A 6,568-nucleotide genomic window follows, 5' to 3' on the forward strand; every position below is an offset into this window, starting at 1 on the left:
AACTACTACAAACAAGGGATGACTCTATTTTTTAGTATATTTTAGGGAATACAAAAGCTCCAAATACAAAATATCACACATTTTTCCTTCAAAACCGAACTAAAAGTTTGTGACTTGGAACTGAAAGAACCCGGGTTCTTGGCAACAAAAGGAAACAGTGATACTGTGACGCAACATTTGCCTTTTGAAGTAGCTCTCAGTCCATCTGAATGAACTCGTTATGAAGAGAATGGCTTCCTCCCCTGTCCTTTCATTACCAATTCTCTCCTCTGACAACAAAAAAAAACCTTTCTTGCTGCTTGCCAGTACTGAAATAAACACGGCACCTCCCAGCAGAGAGTGTCAAACACTCAATAGCGTGGAAATACTGTGTCACGTGGACCATTATCATAGCATGAAGGAGCAGGTTCATTCGATATTGCAGAAAACCGATCATTCTCTGATGGTCATAGGTGAAGATGAGACACTGTGGGAGAGGTGAACATTATCCTCTTTTCTGAAAGACGAGATAGCACAGGGAGTCGTTCAGTTTCTGTTGCTGTGTTACACATTCACATTTTCAAGTAGCCACGTTTACATGAGGAGTTTTTCTCTTTCTGAATGGAATCTTTCTGAATGACCTTTCCGAAAGCAATGGTATACATGGAAAGGAATATTCCAATCGCGTGTCTACATGCGTCGCTATAATCAACCAGAATAGTCAATGGGGCATGCGCAGTAAAACGTAAACATCAACATCACGTGATACCGACTTCCCCGAGTTTTTGTTTCACTTGTTGGAATAACTCCGTATTGCCAGTTTTTCCTTTGTCCAGTCTTGAAAACAAACTTTCCGCAGCAGTCCAGTGCCGATTCCTAGCCTCCTTTTTTAAAACTGAAGAACGTCTCCAGCTGCGCGTTACGTCTTATCTGCTTGCCAACCACCAATAAATAACAGAAGAAGAAAAAACACGACGAAGAAGACCGCACCCTAACAACTTTCCGTTTGAGCGGGTACAAGATACCTCAATCGGATTGGGGAAAGGAATATTCCACCCCTGTGTATCCGATTATATATTAATTCGGATTGGCACTTTTCTTTCGGAATGAGGTGTATACAAAGGTTACATTCTTTCCCGTTTGAGCAAATAATCCGAATGGAATTGGAATATTTGGGTCCATGTAAACGTGGCTAGTCATAAGTAGCTACACCATTCTTATTATTCATTTCATTCATTCATTTTCTACCGCTTATCCTCACGAGGGTCGCAGGGGTGCTGGAGCCTATCCCAGCTGTCTTCAGGCAAGAGGCGGGGTACACCCTGGACTGGTCGCCAGCCAATCACAGGGCACATATAAGACAAACAACCATTCACACTCACATTCATACCTATGGACAATTTGGAGTCGCCAATTAACCTAGCATGTTTTTGGAATGTGGGAGGAAACCGGAGTACCCGGAGAAAACCCACACATGCACAAGGAGAACATGCAAACTCCACACAGAGATGGCCGAGGGTGGAATTGAACCCTGGTCTCCTAGCTGTGAGGTCTGCGTGCTAACCACTCGACCGCTTTGCATCACCTCAAAAATTGGTTTGGGTATGTTTGATGCCAGAGTTTTCAGGAAGATTGTGGGAATATTGGTCCAGGTGGCTTCACGGAGGGCATCCACTGTCAAGGAACTGATGTCCAGTTTCATAAAGTTCCCCTTGCCATCCATCCCCAAATGTTCTCAATTGGATTTAAATCCGGGGGACACGTTGGAAGGTCCCAAAAAATGAGGTGGAAGTCCTTTGTCAACCACAAAACAACAGTAATTGATTCTTCAAGTCTCAAGCTTTGACCTGAATTTATCATTCCTGATGAGTCTATGATGACTGTCCTGCTAAACTATATTTACAATGTAGCCAATGATAGCATTTGATTGTGAGATTATTAGCTTGTCAGCACTAAGAGCAAGGAACGCCCTCAGAGGTGATATTTTTTTTTTATGAGATACCCAACCCCCAAACTATGTTGCGTCCTGACTCCAAGACATTCTATTTCATAGAATCTGTTGTAAGTCAGCCATAAATGGAGCTAACACAATTACTGGCGCAAAGTCGGTCATCTTCGTCAATTTCCTCACTGATTTAGTTAGATGATGATGTTGTCAGACGACATTTGGAGGTCACAGGATTAGGTCCAGTAAAGACACCCTTGTCTGTTAGGAATTCTTAGTATTCGTAAAAAAGAAGAGCGACAAGGTCTAATGTCCATTCCTATTTTCTATTTGACGATGCGCTGTAGTCTTACCATTCTGCATTCCTGCATTCTGCGTTCCTGGATTTTGACCTGCCGTAAGCTTCCGTCTGCCACAGATAATTGATTGTGTAGGCTTACACTTCCTTTAAGCATTATTAGCAATTTCAGTTAGCATATTTTAGAGCATATTTTGCTGGACAATAATCGTCCCATGTCCCAAGAACCAGATTGGGAATGAGTTTTAAGTATCTCAGAGCCTTGTTTCCTGAGTTACATGTCCCAAGAACCAGATTGATAATGAGGTTTAAGTATCTCGGAGTCTTGTTCCCGAGTGACGGAAGGTTGCAGCGTGACGCCGACATCCGGATCGGCGAAGAATCTGCAGTAATGCGGTCGCTGAAAAGAAAACTGAGCCGGAAGACAAAGCTCTCGATTTACCAGTCGATCTGTTTCCACTTTCACCTATGGTCATGGCTGAACGGCGACCGAATGGTTAGCGTGCAGGCCTCACAGCTAGGAGACCCGCATTCAATTCCACTCTCGGCCATCTCTGTGTGGAGTTTGCATGTTTTACCCGTGCATGCGTGGGTTTTCTCCGGGTACTCCGGTTTCCTCCCACATTCCAAAAACATGCTAGGTTAATTGGCAACTCCAAATTGTCCATCGGTATGAATGTGAGTGTGAATGGTTGTTTGTCTATATGTGCCCTGTGATTGGCTGGCCACCAGTCAGTAATGCGAAAATCATAGAGCCAGACTCCAAATTGTTCATAGGTATGAATGTGAGTGTGAATGGTTGTTTGATTGGCTGGCAACCAGTCCTGGGTGTAACCCGCCTCTCGCCTGAAGACAGCTGGGATAGGCTCCAGCACCCCCGTGACCCTTGTGAGGATAAGCAGTAGAAAAACGAATGAACGAACGAACCTATGGTCATGAGCTTCGGGTCATGACCGAAAGCACGACATTGTGATTCTTGTAATTGAAATGTAATTTGTAATGCCATTTGCTTTTATTGGATATTTTACTCATGCTTTAACTGTGTATAAACAAATGAATGTTATATTTTAACGTATCTTTTACTCTGTTTGCTTGCTTTTATTCAATTCCATTTTTCTGTAAAGTGAGTATTTTGAAAAGCGCTATACAAATAAAATGTATTATTATTATTATTTTATTTTATTGGACGAGCGACCTGACTCAAAAAAGCCTTACCAATATTGTTGCTCATCCTGTGTATTAATAAACGCTCAGTATCAAACGGGATCGGAAGCCAAAAAATGTGGACATCCCTTCTAATAATAATGGTGATAATTAAAAATGGCTCTGAAATTTATGTTTCTCTGTCTTTTTTCCCCCCCAAACTGTTCTTCCCTGCGAAACACGACGAATGACAGCAAAGTGGAATTTGCCCTGTCAGGAGACAATGGGTCAACTGCATTTTATTGTCAAACACAACCTTGGCAACCTTTACTGTTTAACTGTAGCACTAAAAATGCAGTTTATGTGCAAATGGATTTCATAATGCAAGATAATGAGGATAAAAAAAAACATGATTATTTCTTTTTCGCAGATAACAAAGGAAATTACGTCAGCCTGGTGATATGCATATGACGGCGATAAACGCTGACAACAATCAACCCCTTATGCTTGTGTGTGTGTAAGTGTGCATGTGTGATAAAATGTTGAAATGTGGGGGGCAGGAAGTAGAAAGTTTTGCTGTGGTGCCTTCAGGCCTCGAACCTGATACCAGGTGTGTGTGTGTCGATGTCAGGAAGTACAAGTAAATAGAAAAAGTCAAGATAAATTACATCTGGTGAGAACAAGAAACACTTCCCTAAAACTAACCTGCATATGTTTTACACATTATAATGCACCCTGTCTGACAGAGAAGAAGAACATGTAGCAGGAGAGAGCTGTGATGCCAACTTGTCAGTATATTTATCAAGTCATCATACCCCCCCAGATACTCCTTTTTTCCAAAATTGACTTCGACAAATCTAGTAAAGACTCTTTTGGAGAGTGAAAGCATGTTGCTCATGTTGCTATGAGCCCCTTCACATTAAAATACAACAACAAAAAGCAACAGAAAAAAGCTAATTTGTAGTTCTAATCATACGTGTTTTGGTTGTCATGTTTCTTACGCTAATTCATAAGGCCTTTGTAAATCTAAGCCTGTTAGAGACATCTGGACATGAGCTAACACCCCTATAGTCTCAGCTTTATTCATATTTGCCAATATAGTAAACATCATAACAAAAGATAAGCCACCTAAGACATAAATAAGACTCATAGTCACATGAGTGGTTGTAAATGTGCTACGTTGACGTAGACAGGAAGTGATGTCAGCGGTTCAAAGATGAATTTTAGCTTGGCCTCAACTGTTGCAAGAGTCAGGGATTATTGTACCTGCTGGGGGAGATTATTCAAGCCCGCAACAAAAGCCTGGTGCTTGTGTGTCTCACTGAACATTACAGTCACATTACTGGCACCTAGGGCGGCACGGAAGGACGAGTGGTTAGCGTGCAGACCTCACAGCTAGGAGACCAGGGTTCAATTCCACCCTCTGCCATCTCTGTGTGGAGTTTGCATGTTCTCCCCGTGCACTCCGGTTTCCTCCCACATTCCAAAAACATGCTAGGTTAATTAGCGAGGTATGAATGTGAGTGTGAATGGTTGTTTCTCTATATGTGCCGTGTGATTGGCTGGCGGCCAGTCCAGGGTGTACCCCGCCTCTCGTTCAAAGACAGCTGGGATAGGCTCCAGCGACCCTCGTGAGGAAAAGCCGTAGAAAATGAATGAATGAATACTGGCACTTAGTGTAATACATGTCTTATATTTGTATAGCCGTTTTTATGCTTGAAAATGCTTCATTTTGTCAAATTTGCTTAAATATGCATATTTTGTAGCTGATAATAGACCGTATTCAACCACTAAACAGCATTATTTATTCATTAAACCGTGATATAGTTGTGGTTCGAGAAATGACTGCAATGTTTCACAACACCAACCGACAGCTCACCTGCTGGCTCCAATTCCCGCCTTATAAGTCTCTTCGACTAACTTAAAAAGTGAGTTTTAAACGAGAACGCTACAATTTGTCAACCACGATAAATTGCTAAATTGATGCTAGCATACTTTATAGCAGATAAGTGTTTGAGGCGCGTGCACGTACCTGTCAATCTGTGCTCCTGTCACTTGTTGTCACCTCCTTTTCCGGTGCCCTGGTGTTTGAGTGACAGCCCAGCACGTTAGACGGGAGCTGACGAGGAGTGACGTATTTGACGCTTTGCGTGGTCAAACAAAGCCCGCATGTACTGTGAGTTCAATATGTCCAATTGTTCGCCGGTAGCACTCAAGTCCCGTCCCAAATAACACACACGCAGCACTGAAGCCTCTAGCGTCCGTTCTGTGGCGTCTTTGTACCGGACAAAGATCGTTTAAACGTGAGGTGAGGCATCACTCCGCAAGAAATTCCTTTACATCTATGGCGCATGGTAATTTGTATTACAAACGTTAAGAGTAAAAACACACAGGTTATAGCTATGATCTATTTCTACTGTGCATTAAAAGGAACATTTTAGAGCTACAACTACAAATGTATAACAAGCTTAGCTGTATACGTATACAATACCCCCGTACTATTAAACACATTAAATATATTGCAAAATATATGTACAAACTATATTAAATTGTATATTACATCGATTAATTTCGCCGTCTTGTTGACGTTTTCTATATACTTTGCAATATTTGTGCGGTATGGGCAATCCAAAGCGAAGTGGGCCCTCCTGTTTATCTTTATCTGTGATATTTATGTCGTCCCACTCTTAAAGGGACATGCTACCATTCACAATATTATTGTTGTATTGTATATATTAGTTAATGTGATGGATTTTTTTAATGCACAAAAAATATACAGAACAAGCGATTTCGAGCAAAAAATTTTGTTGTAGTGGTAAAGAACTATAGGTAACTATTTAGAGTTTAAAAAAATATTCCAAAAGGTTTAGTATGTTTACTACTAAACAGAGTTTGGCTGAATAATAAAAGATAACGATGGAAATGTAATTTTTTTAAACTCAATTTAGGTCGCTTTTATGAATTGACTCTGGCTCCATCATCTGGTGAAAAGCGAAATTACATTTTTCTGAGTAATGGATAGTTATTTCCTAAATGGAAGTACGGTATTGTCAGTGAACTACAAAAAAAAAGAAAATAATAAAATAAAAACATACATATATATTAAATAATTTCTTCATAAACCCTGTCAACCCTTAAAATAATTTTCCAGGTTGCTTCAATTGCATGTTTAAGTTGTGGGAGGTGGGGGGAACCTCCAACAC

At 41.0% G+C, this 6,568-nt stretch overlaps 1 protein-coding gene across 2 annotated transcripts in view; it reads right to left on the reverse strand.

Moving 5' to 3' along the window:
* Positions 1–5,663, reverse strand: part of tnk2b (tyrosine kinase, non-receptor, 2b) — a 52,819-nt gene extending 47,156 nt beyond the window's left edge. For both annotated transcript variants that reach the window (XM_078791418.1, XM_078791416.1), the window contains exon 1: positions 5,398–5,663. The gene's annotated coding sequence lies outside the window, so the exon portion shown is untranslated. The remainder of the gene's footprint in view (positions 1–5,397) is intronic.
* Positions 5,664–6,568: the final 905 nt, after the last annotated feature.

This window comes from Doryrhamphus excisus, linkage group LG6 (assembly GCF_037039965.1).
Source record: "Doryrhamphus excisus strain RoL-2023G ecotype Guam linkage group LG6, RoL_Dexc_Guam_v1.1, whole genome shotgun sequence".
NCBI lineage: Eukaryota > Metazoa > Chordata > Actinopteri > Syngnathiformes > Syngnathidae > Doryrhamphus > Doryrhamphus excisus.